Source organism: Triticum aestivum, chromosome 1B, assembly GCF_018294505.1.
Source record: "Triticum aestivum cultivar Chinese Spring chromosome 1B, IWGSC CS RefSeq v2.1, whole genome shotgun sequence".
In the NCBI taxonomy this organism is placed as follows: domain Eukaryota; kingdom Viridiplantae; phylum Streptophyta; class Magnoliopsida; order Poales; family Poaceae; genus Triticum; species Triticum aestivum.
The window spans coordinates 218544181-218560229 of NC_057795.1; positions in this window are offsets into that span (position 1 = coordinate 218544181).

The window sequence follows — 16049 nt, forward strand, 5'->3', positions numbered from 1 at the left end:
GAGTTCGTACTAGAATAACACCTTAAGACACAAATCAACAAAAACCCTAATGTCACCTAGATACTCCATTGTCACTTCAAGTATCCATGGGCATGATTATACGATATGCATCACACAATCTCAGATTCATCCAACCAACACAAAGTAATTCAAAGAGTGCCCCAAAGTTTCTACCGGAGAGTCAAGAACATGTGCCAACCCTTATGCATAGGTTCATGGGCGGAACCCGCAAGTTGGTCACAAAAACATACATCAAGTGGCACATGATATCCCATTGTCACCATAGATAAGCACGGCAAGACATACATCAAGTGTTCTCATAAAAGACTCAATCCGATAAGATAACTTCAAAGGGGAAACTCAATTCATCACAAGAGAGTAGAGGGGGAGAAACATCATAAGATCCAACTACAATAGCTAAGCTCGGGATACATCAAGATCGTGTGAAGTCGAGAACACGAGAGAAAGAGAGATCAAACACATAGCTATTGGTACATACCCTCAGCCCCGAGGGTGAACTACTCCCTCCTCATCATGGAGAGCGCCGGGATGATGAAGATGGCCACCGGTGATGAGTTCCCCCTCCGGCAGGGTGCCGTAACGGACTCCCGAGAGGTTTTTGGTGGCTACAGAGGCTTGCGGCGGCGGAACTCCTGATCTATCTTGATTTTTGATGGTTTGAGGGTAAGTAGGCATATATAGGCGAAAGAAAGTCGGTCGGGAGGTGCTCGACGGGCCCACGAGACAGGGGGCGCGCCTAGTAGGGGGGGCGCCCTCCTATCTCGTGGCCTCCTCGAGGATCTTCTGACGTGAACTCCAAGTCTCCCGGATTGGTTCTATTCCAAAAATAACTTTTTCGAAGGTTTCATTCCATTTGGACTCCGTTTGATATTCCTTTTCTTTGAAATACTGAAACAGGCAATAAAACAACAATATGGGCTGGGCCTCCGGTTAGTAGGTTAGTCCCAAAAATGATATAAAAGTGTAAAATAAAGCCCATAAACATCCAAAGGGTAATATAATAGCATGGAACAATCAAAAATTATAGATACGTTGGAGACGTATCAGCCTCCTGGACACGATGGTTCGGCGCGGAGAGGCACGTGGCCGCGGGATCGACGCGACGACGGCGACGCTGCGCTTGATTGTGTGCGAGAAGAGGAAAATGAGCAAGGGAGGGAGGGGATTTTGAGACTAGGGTTCGTCCGGGGGTGTCGAGGGCTCGGCCTTATACTCCAAGGGGACCGGGGGATGGCCAGCACGCGATATGGCGTGGCTGGATGCCCGCCACGATCCCATGTTCCTGTAGCTGGAGGTGGAAGAAGAGGTGAGGTGGGTTGGGCTGGTTATTTTTGCTAGATGGGCCAAGGTGCATAGTGTCACTAGAGCCCACTAACATAGTAGTAGTTAGCCCTTTTCCCTTTTCACTTTTCTGTTTTATTTAAGTTTCCAAATTGTTTTAGCTTTGTAAAACACATGGTTAGTACCTAAATTAGTAATACTAAGTATACCACTACCACATTAACCTTTACTCCTATATAAAATAGCTTAATATTTTTTTATAAATTTATAAGCATTTAATAATGTTTCCAGCCACTTCTGTAAATACTTAGGAACAATTAAACACTTTCTAAAAAAAGTTGGTTCACCACCATAATTAGTTATGGAATATTTGCCACACTTTGAACATTTTAGTTTGCCTGTTTGAGAAATTTGAATTTTGGACTTTAGTTTGAACTTGAATCTGAATTAAGATTTGGATCAAGCGAGGATTAGCAACAGTAATGTGATCACAAGGCACCATTAGCAGAGGATTACTGTAGCTTAACTATCCGGGCGTCACAATTCTCCTCTACTACAAGAAATCTTGTCCCGAGATTTAAGGGGTGGAGTAAGGGGGAAAGACTCGGGAAGGACGAAGCTCAACACAAGATAGGTACCTGGGGCTATCTCAGGGAACGTGGCATAGAGGCATCTCTCGTGTTGAAATTCAAGAAAGTCATCGAGAGCAAGTTAAGGAGGTGCAATAAGAAGCTTCAACCGGGTAGGCAATCATTTGTTGCCTGAAACAGAGAGTGAAAGGGGTTCGGAACAATGGGAATGAGTATTGAGTGTGATACCAGAACAGATCACAAGAAGGTGGCTCGTGAATTACATACGAAGCCAAGCGTGAGGAACAATTTTGGAAGACATGGATGTACAGAAGAGTCAAGTTTCGATCCTGTGGAACTATGGGTTATGGGCCCACCATGTGGGTTAACAGCAGGAAGGCGCTAATCATTTTGCACGGTCATGATAGCAAGTCAAGTCAGAGGATAGCCTGTCAATTATGTTGGCAACAACGTTGGTACCAAGGGCGAGGGACGAAGAGAACCATTTTCTGCTCGTTAAGACGAGGCGGGCCAATAGGCAAAGTTCTCGTCCATCGGCGGCTACCGGAATGTCATTAACAATAGTAACAAGGTCTTACAGACAGAGATTGTACACCGAGCTGTTTACATAAGCAGCGAGTTATCACTGCTCAGATGTGTTAGTTTATAAGAAAGGTTAAACAAAACAATGGAAGGGAAAAGTGTAGACTCGAATCAGTTATCGGTGTTCTCGAGTGTCTAACAGCTCAAAACCCATGGAAAATTGGAATCGGCGAGAAATAATAGTTGTTTGAAGAACTCATAAGAAGTTATGTAGTTCCGTGATATCCTCGAAATACCAGAGTGTAATAGTCGAAGGTAGAACATGATAGAGGTTGGACAGGTGAAAAGATCTGCAGAGGACAAGTACTTCAACTTGTCCGAGAAATGGGATCAAAGAAGAACTATAGAGTCGGAACCACGGTTGCAAAGGACCCAATATAGATACAAGATGAACTTATTACAATGGGATTATCATTATAACAAGAAGCTTCCATGATAAGTTCCACATCGGGTCCATGGGCATGAACTCAAAGGTTCAAGGTCGACTCCCACTTCTCTAATGCACAACTTTCCATTTACTTCTCGTTTTCGACAAAGTTGTAGAATTGAAAATTTATCTGAAGAAATGCCAGTAGATATAACTCGCATAATCTTTGGGTTCACACTGTTTAGGGAAGCCATAGATTCAACCCATATGGACATCTTAGGAATATATACCACAAGTTTAGGAATAAGTAACTCAAGCTCGGAAACAGAGCATGGTTGACAAAAGCAGGGGATACAATTTACCAAAGGCATTATGTATCCAGGGAAAAGCTCACAAGGTTACTGAATAAGAAGGACACTGTCGGATAAAACCCAACAAAGGATCTAGTGGTCCACAAGGGATCTGATGTGAGCATCGGTACTCAACCAAAAGAAGAAAGAATGCAAGGAGATCAGACTATAAAATCAACTAACTAATTCAAGCTCAAAAGCAAAGGAAGTATGATTTCCAAATTGGAGGATCAGAAGTGGAGGTTCTGATCAAACACAAGTAAGTTGAATAGACATAGATCGACAATCAATCAAGGCTTGATTTGTTGAACACCAGCTCATTTCCGGAGTGATGTCTGAACCAAGGAGAGAATTCTAAATAGGACTGATGATCGCGAGCATTCGCAAATGAATCGAATCAAATGCTCGAAATTACTATTACAAAGGATGCTAATGAGTATTGCTAGACATATGGAAGTAACCATAATCTAAGCAGATAATTATTAGCAGAGCAATATTTGGAGAGGATTATCGGAAGATCGGATGGTATTCCAAAGTATCTTATGAATCACATTAACAACTGTGGGTGAACGGATACTCGGCAAGCGCGAGTAATTATCCGTATGGGATATTCATGTGGCAAAGAACTGCAAGGTAATAAGCATAAAGGGTTCTCGGAACATCAAAGAGTATATCAGGACATCTTGTAATAACAAGAGCAATTGGGGATGAAGGTATGAACGACAATGTAGGTAGTTACTCATAAGGACTTGTCGATGGTAGGGATCGCAACAGTGTAGGGCACAAGGGTCTCGATAAAACTTGAAAGAGTATCTTCAGAATCTTCTGATGAGGCAGGCCATCATCTGGAATGAAGGGGCTCTCTGGGAGAAAGTATTTACGAGAACCTAGAGTTATTGTTAGCAAAAACCATTTAACCCGAGTAGAAGAGAGATCAGATTCCCAGAGTATAGACGAGGAATAAAAGATCCTAATACCACCCAATAGCAACGTGGGCCCGTAAGCCACACAGCCATGTTAGTAGAACAGTTTTTCTGTGACTAGACTCAACTTCGGCCAAGGAGTTAGAAACGGGGATCCTATAGGAAGTCGGCTCTGATACCAACTTGTGACGCCCCCGATTCAATCGTACACTAACCATACACGCAAATGTGTACGATCAAGATCAGGGACTCATGGGAAGATATCACAACACAACTCTAGACACAAATAAAATAATACAAGCTTTATATTACAAGCCAGGGGCCTCGAGGGCTCGAATACATAGCTCGATACACAAGAGAGTCAGCGGAAGCAGCAATATATGAGTACAGACATAAGTTAAACAAGGATGCTTTAAAAAGGCTAGCACAAAAGCAACACGATCGAAGAGGCAAGGCCTCCTGCCCAGGACCTCCTAACTACTCCTGTTCATCGACGGCCTCCATGTAGTAGCATCCATCGGCGATGGCATCTGGCTCCAAGGATCCACCATCTGGTTGCATCAACCGGAAAGAAGAAAGAAGGGGGAAAAGGGGTAGCAAAGCAACCATGAGTACACATCCAAAGTACTCGCAAGCATCAGATCTATACTAAGTATGCATTTGTATCAAATGGAAGGGTTGTATCTGTGGACTGCACTGCAGAATGCCAAAATAGAGGGGGAAAGCCTAGCCTGTCGAAGACTAGCATCTTCACGCAGCTCCGAGCATCTTGCAGCATGTAGAAGAGTAAAGAATAGCAGTTTATATTTACCAAGCATGTTGTAAATTAATACCCAGAGATCCTTCCTCGACTCCCTGCGAGAAAGCATTCCTGGAGCCACATATCTCAAGTATCCATTTCTAGTTGTATAAGATCAGGATATAAGTCTGAACGTCCGTTACCGTGGACACCGCTATTAATAGATAATCTTCCCTGCAGGGGTGCACCACATTTTCCAACACACTTGATTACTCTGGCCGGACACACTTTTCTCCATGCCCAGCCTCGGAAGATCAACACGTCGCAGCCCTACCTAGGCTCAACAGAAAGGTCCCCGCCGGTCTACATCCTAAGCACTCCAGGGTCTGGGCCCAACGCTCGTTCCACTCCGGATCGTTGCGCGCAGGACAAACCAGGCTCCACCACTACAGGATGGTGCCGGCCCAGCCATGCCGCACTGCTAAACTGGACGACAGACAAAGCTTCGGCTGATAATGCGACGTCGAGGCCCATAACTATTCTCACGTGGTGGTTGGTGCGTAAAGGCTAGAGGCCAACTCAGAACAAATACCCAAACCATAGTGTATTATTAGCTTGCGGAGACGAGCAGAGACTCACGATCGAAAGTGACCCCGTCGCCCCGTCTTGTGCACTTATGACAAGGGCCTAGAATGCCCGGTCGTGCCACGTCATTTTCTTGCGGGTGCTCTCCGGGCCCGCCCGACATTCACCAAGGTCTCAAGTAAAGTCAAGGTAACCGTGTGTCCAAACATCAAGGGGAAAACCCGAGGAATCACCCCTGGAGGATTCCACTCAATGTAATCATCAAGGTGAACGTAAGAGGGATGACACTCGAGGTTCACACTTGAGGTGTTGAACGACAGAGCCGTATCGGGAATAGTGAAAGAGGAAATCACCCTCGATGACCACGACCGAATAGCTACACTACAGAATTATCATCAAGAGTGCGTTATGAGGGATCACCGTCAGCACTCGATAGTAGCTCTGCAGAGTCGAGCAACTAAAGGGGCGTGATGTGATGTGAGGTGTCGGGCCCTGGTCGTCGATCACATCGATCGAGGCGTCGATGATGAAGCAGGGGCAACAAGGACAAGTGGGGCTCACTGATGGATCACTAGCCAACCTATACTGAGCAGTTTAGGATAAGCAGGTAGGTAACAATAAGCAGGTACAAAAGCAGGCTATGCATCAGAATAGGAGCAAACAATAACAGTAGCAAAATCTAATGCAAGAATGAGAGTATAGAATGGGCGATATCGGGATGATCAAAGGGGGGGGGGCTTGCCTGGAAGCTCCGCTTAAAAGGGGTAGAAGGGTCATCGATGACGTAGTCGATCACAGGGACATCAGCAGCGGTCTCGGGGTCTGTCGAAGAGAAGAGGGGAAGAAACAGTACATACATGCAGACATATGAACAACAGGACAATAAGTGGGGCTAAAGGTGTTCTAACGCAGCACTACACGATACCGGCGAAGGGGGATAACGTCCGAAAAGTTTCCCGGAGTTTGGAATTTTCGGACAGAAAAATCGGAGGGGAAAAGTTTGATGTTCGCTATGCTAGGGGCATGTGACAGATGCACGGAGAGCGTATTCCGATTCGTCTCGTCGTTCTGAGCAACTTTCATGTATATAATTTTTTTCATTCGAGTTACGGATTATTTTATATGATTTTTCAAACTTTTAATAATATTCTAGAGTTTCTAAATTACTTTTAATCCGAGTTGACCAAGTCAATTTGACTAGTTAAAAGTAGAGCTGTGACCCACATGTCATGCACTATTTACCTAAACAATTAAATAAACCTAACTTATTTAATGGGGGCATACATGTCATCTATTACTAGACTAACTTAGCACTAATTAATACTACTAGCTAAACATATTACTAACAAGGGCCGGCCACTACTGGGCAGAACCCAGCCGGCCACACGCACAGTACACACACAACACGCAACACATAAAGCTAGAGGATAATATGTTCTTTGTTTAACAGAAGATAGCAATTTATGATTTTCATAGGATTTAATCCATACATCAACTGGATTTGGTCCAATGGAAATATTTGAGCCTTGTCAAGTGTACTACCTACTCATATTATTTTTACACAAATTAACAACTGTTTAACCGCTGATTAGGGGCTGTTACTGTTTAGGGGCTTAGTCAACATAATAGCAGTAAAGCTAGCTAGAGAGCAGCAGCCAACGGAGCAGCAGAGCAGCGGCAGTTGGAGGCGGGCGCGGCCAGGCACGACGGGCAGCAGTAGCGGATGTAGCAGTGGAGCGCGGCAGCGGGCGAAGATGGGCTGCGGTGCGAGCGGAAGCAAGCAACAGCAGCGGGACGAACAGCAGCAACAGCAAGCGACGTGCAACAGATGCAGCGGCAGGAGCGCAGCAGCAGGTGGCTGCGTGCACGCGCACGTGGGCGCGGGGATGGGCAGGACCAGCTGCACGCTCGAGGTCATCTGCAGCCATGGGTGTGCGGAGCACGCAGGGCGTCGACGGGCAGCGGCGGCCGGAGTTGGGCGAGCGTGGGATCGGCTCTACGGGCGCTAATACGATGAGCTGACGGCACGGGCGACACCGGGGTGATGCCCTGAGCACATCCGAGTGCTTGCCCGGCTTCGAGAAGAACGGTAGCAGCAACGACCTTGACAGTAGCGGCGGCGAGGTTCGGCAACGGTGGGGGAAACATAGCTAGGGGCGCGCGTGGAAATGGGAAGAGAGGGGAGGTGCGCGAGCTCACAGTGAAGGTCGCGACGAGGTTGAAGGGGCCGGACGTTGCCGGGATGGTGCAGATCGAACGGCATCGTCCGACGGCCGTGGTGGAGGAAGAAGACACGTGCATCGTCGATGCAGCGCCTACGCCCTGATCTGCTGGTGTAGTCGATGAAGGAGATGACGGTGCGCCTCCTGGACACAATGGTTCGGCGCGGAGAGGCACGTGGCCGCGGGATCAACGCGACGGTGGCGACGCTGCGCTCGATTGTGTGCAAGAAGAGGAAAATGAGTGAGGGAGGGAGGGGATTTTGAGACTAGGGTTCATCCGGGGGGGTCGAGGGCTCGGCCTTATACTCCAAGGGGACCGGGGTATGGCCGGCACGCGCTATGGCGCGACTGGATGCCCGCCACGAACCCATGTTCCTGTAGCTGGAGGTGGAAGGAGAGGTGAGGTGGGTTGGGCTGGCTATTTTTGCTAGATGGGCCAAGGTGCATAGTGTCACTCGAGCCCACTAACATAGTAGTAGTTAGCCCTTTTCCCTTTTCACTTTTCTGTTTTATTTAAGTTTCCAAATTGTTTTAGCTTTGTAAAGCACATGGTTAGTACCTAAATTAGTAATACTAAGTATACCACTACCACATTAACCTTTACTCCTATATAAAATAGCTTAATAATTTTTATAAATTTATAAGCATTTAATAATGTTTCCAGCCACTGCTGTAAATACTTAGGAACAATTAAACACTTTCAAAAAAAAGTTGGTTCACCACCATAATTAGTTATGGAATAGTTGCCACACTTTGAACATTTTAGTTTGCCTGTTTGAGAAATTTGAATTTTGGACTTCAGTTTGAACTTGAATTTGAATTAAGATTTGGATCAAGCGAGGATTAGCAACAGTAATGTGATCACAAGGCACCATTAGCAGAGGATTACTGTAGCTTAACTATCCGGGCATCACATCGTAAAGGGGTTAAAAAACCGTTTGTATAGCACCTTGGTTTACCTGTGGATGTGTGTCCTTTTCAAAGAACATTCGATGATTCTAAGATATTTAGCTCACACCGCAACTTGCTAAATCTCTTCTCATCCAAGGGCTTTGTGAAGATATCCGCCAGCTGGTCTTCAGTATTCACGTGGTCGATGGAGATGTCGCCCTTCAACACATGGTCACGAAGAAAATGATGACGAATCTGGATGTGCTTTGTCTTCGAATGCTGAACTTGGTTGTGAGCAATCTTGATAGAACTCTCATAGTCGACTAGAGTGGCACATTCTTCACATTCATGCCATAGTCCTTGAGGGTTTCCTTCATCCATAGCAATTGAGCACGGCAAGAACCAGCAGCAATGTACTCAGCTTCAGCAGTAGAGAGTGATACACAGTTCTGCTTCTTCGAGGACCAACATACCAAGGATCGTCCGAGGAAATGACATTTGCCTAATATTGACCTGCGATCCACCCGATGAACAACATAGTCAGAGTCAGAATATCCAATGATATCAAAAGTTGAGCCCTTGGTATACCATAATCCAAGTGTTGGAGTGTGAGCTAGATATCGAAGAATATGCTTCATAGCTTTATGGTGTGATTCCTTCGGTGTAGCTTGAAATCGGGCGCACATGCAAACACTAAGCATAATATCCGGCCTAGATGCACATAGATACAATAAAGAGCCAATCATCGAGCGTTATACCTTTTGATTGAAGTCTTTACCATATTCATCGGTACATAGATGGCCATTTGTGGGCATAGGGATTTTGACGCCTTTGCAATCTTGCATGCCGAATTTCCTCAACACATCGTTGAGGTATTTCTCCTAGGACATGAATATGCCATTGTGTTGTTGATGAATTTGAAGAACTAATAAGAATTTCAACTCTCCCATCATAGACATTTGGTATTCCTCACTAATCGTATAGGCAAATTCGTCACTGTAACGTTGGTTAGTACAGCCAAAGAAAATATCATCAACATATATCTGGAACACGAATAATTCATCATCATATGTTTTGGTGAAAAGAGTTGGGTCGAGTGAACTGGGTTTGAAGCCTTTCTTCATGAGGAATTCCTTCAATGTATCAGACCACACCCGAGGAGCTTGCTTGATGCCATAGAGGGCCTTGTTGAGTCTGAAGACATGGTATGGAAGTTTTGGATCCTCAAAACCTGGTGGTTGAGCAACACATACTTCTTCCTCAATCTTACCATTGAGGAATGCAATTTTCACATCCATTTGAAGTAATATGATATTATGATGGTTAGCATAAGCAAGCAATATGCTAATAGCCTCCAGTCTAGCAACAGGTACAAAAGTTTCATCGAAATCAATTCCTTCAACCTGTGTGTAGCCTTGAGTAATAAGACGAGCCTTATTCCTCAGCACAATGCCATTTTCATCTTGCTTGTTGTGGTAGATCTGTTTGGTGCGGATGATATTGTGCTTGCATGGGTCTGGTCGCTTGACAAGCTCCCACACATTATTGAGCTTGAATTGATGCAATTCATCTTGCATAGCTTGAATCCACTCAGGCTCCAAAAATGCTTCATCAACTTTGGTGGGCTCTATGATAGAGACAAATGCAAAATTCCCACAAAATTTAGAAAAATGTGAAGCTTTTGAGTGTGTGAGAGGACCTGGTGCATTGATGTCGTCGATGATTTTCTCAATCTGCGGTTCATTTGCAACGCGAGGATGAGCAGGTTGACGACTCTGATTTGGCACAGAATTTTCTTCAGGGCCATTTTCTTCAGTAGCACCAGAACGATTTTATTCACGTTCTGGAATGACTTCTTCAGCAGATTCTTCGGTGCGAATAACATCCTCAGTAGCCATGAACTTGATGGATTCCTCAGGTGACATTTCATCTAGCATAGGAGGTAGGTTCTCTCTTTGTGAGCCATTAGTTTCATCAAACCGCACATCTATAGTTTCAACAACCTTGTGGTGATAGGTGTTGAAGACTCTGTAGGTGTGCGAGTCCTTTCCATAACCAAGCATAAAACCCTCATGTGCTTTCGGTGCAAATTTAGAATTATGATGAGGATCTCTAATCCAGCATTTAGCACCGAAGACTTTGAAATAACTTACATTGGGTTTCTTGTCAGTGAGGAGTTCATATGAGGTCTTTTTGAAGAATTTGTGAAGATATACCCTATTGATGATGTGGCACGCAATATCAATAGCATCAGGCCAGAAACAAGGTGGAGTCTTGTATTCATTAAGCATAGTGTGAGCCATCTCAACAAGAGTCCTGTTATTGCGCTCCACGACGCCATTGTGCTGAGGAGTATAAGGGGAAGATAACTCGTGAGTAATACCAAGTTCATCAAGATAGTCATCAAGATTAGTATTCTTGAACTCAGTCCCATTATCACTCCTGATATGCTTGATCTTCACACTGAAGTTCGTAGATGCTCTTGAGGAAAATTGTTTGAAGACTTCCTGCACTTCAGTTTTGTAAGTAATGGTATGCACCCATGTGTAACAAGAATAATCATCAACAATAATAAAGCCATATAATGATGTAGCATTAATAAACGTGGCACAATGAGTAGGGCCAAAGAGATGCATGTGAAGTAATTCAAAGGGATGAGAAGTGGTCATGATAGTCTTCGAGGGATGCTTGGCTCTGGTGATCTTTCCAGCCTCACATGCCCCACAAAGATGATCTTTGAGGAATTGACACCCTCGATGCCAATGACATGCTTCTTCTTCGCGAGTGTATGCAAGTTCCTCATGCCAGCATGAGCAAGTCGTCGATGCCATAACCAGCCTTCTGAAGCTTTTGCAAGTAGACACGTGGCAGGCTGTGGTCCTACAGAGAAATCAACAATATACAATTCTCCTCTCCTAAAGCCTTCGAAGACTTTGGAATTTTCAGATTCCATTAGCACAATGCAGCGATATTTGCCAAAGACGACAACCATATCAAGATCACAAAGCATCGAGACAAACATGAAGTCGAATCCTAAGGACTCGACAGGCATGATTTTATCCATGTGTCTATCCTTTGAGATTGCAACCCTACCAAGGCCCAATACCTTGCTTTTGCCTTTGTTAGCATAGGTGATATGTTGCAGATGAGATGGAGATAAAGCAGTGTCCATCAATAATTTCCTATCACCGGTCATGTGATTTGTACATCCACTAATGAGGACCCACTCAGTAGCTTTGGGTTGTTCATCCTTGGCACCTTTTGCCATGAAGCAATAGGTGGGAGCATAGTCATCGACGCTCTTATCAGCAGTGTTGGGGAGGTCATTTTTTAGCATTGAAGATAGACTTGCTGATGTAAGCAGTAGCGAGGACTATGCTCGCCACACAATAGTCTGACTCCTCAGATTCTTCCTCTTCCACATCTTCCTTAGATTCAGCTTCAGAGTCCATTTCCTTGCCAATAAATGCCCGAGCCTTCTTGGAACTGTTCTTCTTGTGTGATGAAGACTTTGAGGATTTTGATGATGAGGACTTTGAAGATTTCTTATTCTTCTTTGAGTCATCAGAATCATCATCTTTGTACTTCTTCTTCTTTGATTCCTTTTCCCACTGAGGACAATCCGGCTTGTAGTGACCAGGTTTCTTGCATTTGTGGCAAGTCCTCTTCTTGTAGTCACGGGATGAGGAATCATCACTTCTTCAAGATTTTCCAAAGAGACCACGGTGATAGAACTTCTGGAATTGCTTCACGAGCATTGCTAGCTCCTGGCTCAGTTCATCAGGATCACCAAGGCTGCTACCAGAATCTTCACCTTCAGATTCAGAGACTGCCTTGGCCTTCAGTGCGCGTGATCTTCCATAGCTCGGCCCATAGAGGTCTCTCTTCTCATCAAGCTGGAACTCATGAGTATTTAGCCTCTCGAGGATATCAGCAGGATCAAGTGACTTGTAATCTCCTCGCTCTTGAATCATTAGTGCAAGGGTATCGAATGAGGAATCAAGTGATCTCAGCAATTTCTTCACCACCTCATGGTCGGTGATATCAGTGGCACCAAGTGCTTGAAGGTCATTTGAGATGTCAGTGAGGCGATCGAAGGTTTACTGAACATTTTGTTGTCGAGTTGGTTGAAGCGGTTGAAGAGATTGTGAAGAACATCAACTCAGGAGTCACGTTGAGGGAAGACTCCTTTGTTGACCTTGGACAGCTTGTCACAGATCAGCTTTGCAGGTTCCAACGCACTCACTCTGTCATACTGTCGTTTCCTCAGATGACCACATATGATATTCTTCGCTTGAGAATCGATTTTCTTGAATCTCTTCACATCATCAGCATTCACAGACAGAGTGACAGAGGGAACACCATTTTCCACAACATACCAGAGATCATTATCAATTGCCTCAAGATGCATGCGCATCTTGTTCTTCCAGTAGGGGTAGTCCATCCGGCTACCTCTTGAGCACTGCGTTAGTTTTCCCTTGAAGAGGAAAGGGTGATGCAGCAAAGTAGTGTAAGTATTTCCTTCAGTTTTTGAGAACCAAGGTATAAATCCAGTAGGAGGCTCCTCAAAAGTCCCACGCACCTACACAAACAAACAAGAACCTCGCAACCAACGCGATAAAGGGGTTGTCAATCCCTTCACCGTAACTTGCAAAAGTGAGATCTAATAGAGATAATAAGATAGATAAATATTTTTGGTATTTTTATGATATAGGTTGGAAGTAAAAGATGCAAATAAAAGTAGATGGATAACTTATATGATAAAAGATAGACCCGGGGGCCATAGGTTTCACTAGTGGCTTCTCTCAAGAAAGCATAAGTATTACAGTGGGTGAACAAATTACTGTCAAGAGTTGATAGAAAAGTGCATAGTTATGAGATTATCTAGGCATGATCATGTATATAGGCATCACGTCCGCAACAAGTAGATCGAAACGATTTTGCATCTACTACTACTACTCCACACATAGAATGACTCCTGCCTGCATCTAGAGTATTAAGTTCATGAAGAACAGAGTAACGCATTAAGAAAGAAGACATTATGTAGAGGGATAAACTCATGCAATATAACATAAACCCCATCTTTTTATCCTCGATGGCAGTAATACAATACGTTCCTTGCTGCCCCTGCTGTCACTGGGAAAGGACACCACAAGATTGAACCCAAAGCTAAGCACTTCTCCCATTGCAAGAAAGATCAATCTAGTAGGCCAAACCAAACTGATAATTTGAAGAGACTTGCAAAGATAACCAATCACACATAAAAGAATTCAGAGAAGATTCAATTATTTCTCATAGATAAACTTGATCATAAACCCACAATTCATCGGATCTCGACAAACACACCGCAAAAAGAGTTACATCGAATAGATCTCCAAGAAGATCGAGGAGAACTCTGTATTGAGATTCAAAGAGAGAGAAGAAGCCATCTAGCTAATAACTATGGACCTGAAGGTCTGTGGTAAACTACTCACAACTCATCGGAGAGGCCTTGGAGATGATGTAGAGGCCCTCCATGGTCGATTCCCCCTCCGGCGGAGCGCCGACAAAGGCTCCAAGATGGGATCTCGCAGAAACAGAAGGTTGCGGCGGTGGAAATAGTTTTTCGTGGTACGTAGGTATATATAGGCGAAGGAGGTAGGTCAGGGGAGCCACGAGGGGCCCACGAGGGTGGGGGGCGCACCGGGCACCCTCGTGGCCGCCTCTCTTACTTCTTGACGTCCACTCCAAGTCTCCTGGATTGCGTTTGTTCCAAAAAGATCACTCCCGAAGGTTTCATTCCATTTGGACTCCGTTTGATATTCCTTTCCTTCGAAACACTGAAATAGGCAAAAAAACGGCAATTCGGGCTGGGCCTCCGGTTAGTAGGTTAGTCCGAAAAATGATATAAAAGTGTAGAGTAAAGCCCATAAACATCCAAAATGGGTAATATAATAGCATGGAACAATCAAAAATTATAGATACGTTGGAGACGTATCAAGCATCCCCAAGCTTAGTTCCTGCTCGTCCTCGAGTAGGTAAATGATAAAAATAGAATTTTTGATGTGGAATGCTACCTAGCATAATTCTCAATGTAATTTTCTTTATTGTGGCATAATTGTTCAGATCCAAATGATTCAAGATAAAATCTTATAAAACATAAAAATAATAATACTTCAAGCATACTAACAAGTAATCATGTCTTATCAAAATAGCGTAGCCAAAGAAAGCTCATCCCTACAAAATCATATAGTTAGGCCATGCTTCATTTTCATTACACAAAATACTCCCATCATGCACAACCCCGGTTTCAGCCAAGCAATTGGTTCATACTTTTTAACGCGCTTCAGCTTTTTCAACTCTTACGCAATACATGAGCGCAAGCCATGGACATAGCACTATATGTGTAATAGGGTGGTGGTTGTGAAGACAAAAAGGGAGAAGATTGTCTCACATCAACAAGGCGTATCAACAGGCTATGGAGATGCCCATTAATAGATATCAATGTGAGTGAGTAGGGATTGCCATGCAACGGATGCACTAGAGCTATAAATGTATGAAAGCTCAACAAAAGAAACTAAGTGGGTGTGTGTGACGCCCTCGATTCAATCGTACACTAATCATACACGGAAATGTGTACGATCAAGATCAAGGACTCACGGGAAGATATCACAACACAACTCTAGACACAAATTAAAATAATAAAAGCTTTATATTACAAGCCAGGGGCCTCGAGAGCTCGAATACATAAGCTCGAATACACAAGAGTCAGCGGAAGCAACAATATCTGAGTACAGACATAAGTTTGTCAAGTTTGCCTTAAGAAGGCTAGCACAAAAACTTCTACGATCGAAAAGGCAAGGCCTCCTGCCTGGGAGCCTCCTAACTACTCCTGGTCGTCGGCGTCCGTCACGTGGTAGTAGGCACCCTCGGGGTAGCAGCAGTCGTCAAAGGTGGCATCTGGCTCCTGGACTCCACCATCTGGTTGCAACAACCAAAAAGAAGAAAGAAGGGGGGAAAGGGGGAGCAAAGCAACCGTGAGTACTCATCCAAAGTACTCGCAAGCAAGGATCTACACTACATATGCAACATTATCAAAGGAAGGGTGTATATGTGGACTGGGCAGCAGAAATGCCAGAATAGAGAGAAGGACTAGTCCTATCAAAGACTAGCATCTTCTAGAAACCACCATCTTGCAGCAAACAGGAGGGAGTAGAGTAGCATAAAGTAAAGTAGTAGTAGTGTTATCAACCTCGGCCAGAGATCCTTTCTCGACTCCCTGCGAGAAAGAAATCCCAGAGTCGTACTATCCATTTCTCATCACAAGTATCCAGTTCAAATTGTATCGATCGGGATACAACTCCAAGTTTCCGTTACCGTAGGATAGGCTATTGATAGATGTTTTCTTCCCTGCAGGGGTGCACCAACTTACCCACCATGCTCGATTAACTCTGGCCGGACACACTTTCCTGGGTCATGCCCGGCCTCGGCCAAACAATACGCCGCAACCCGACCTAGG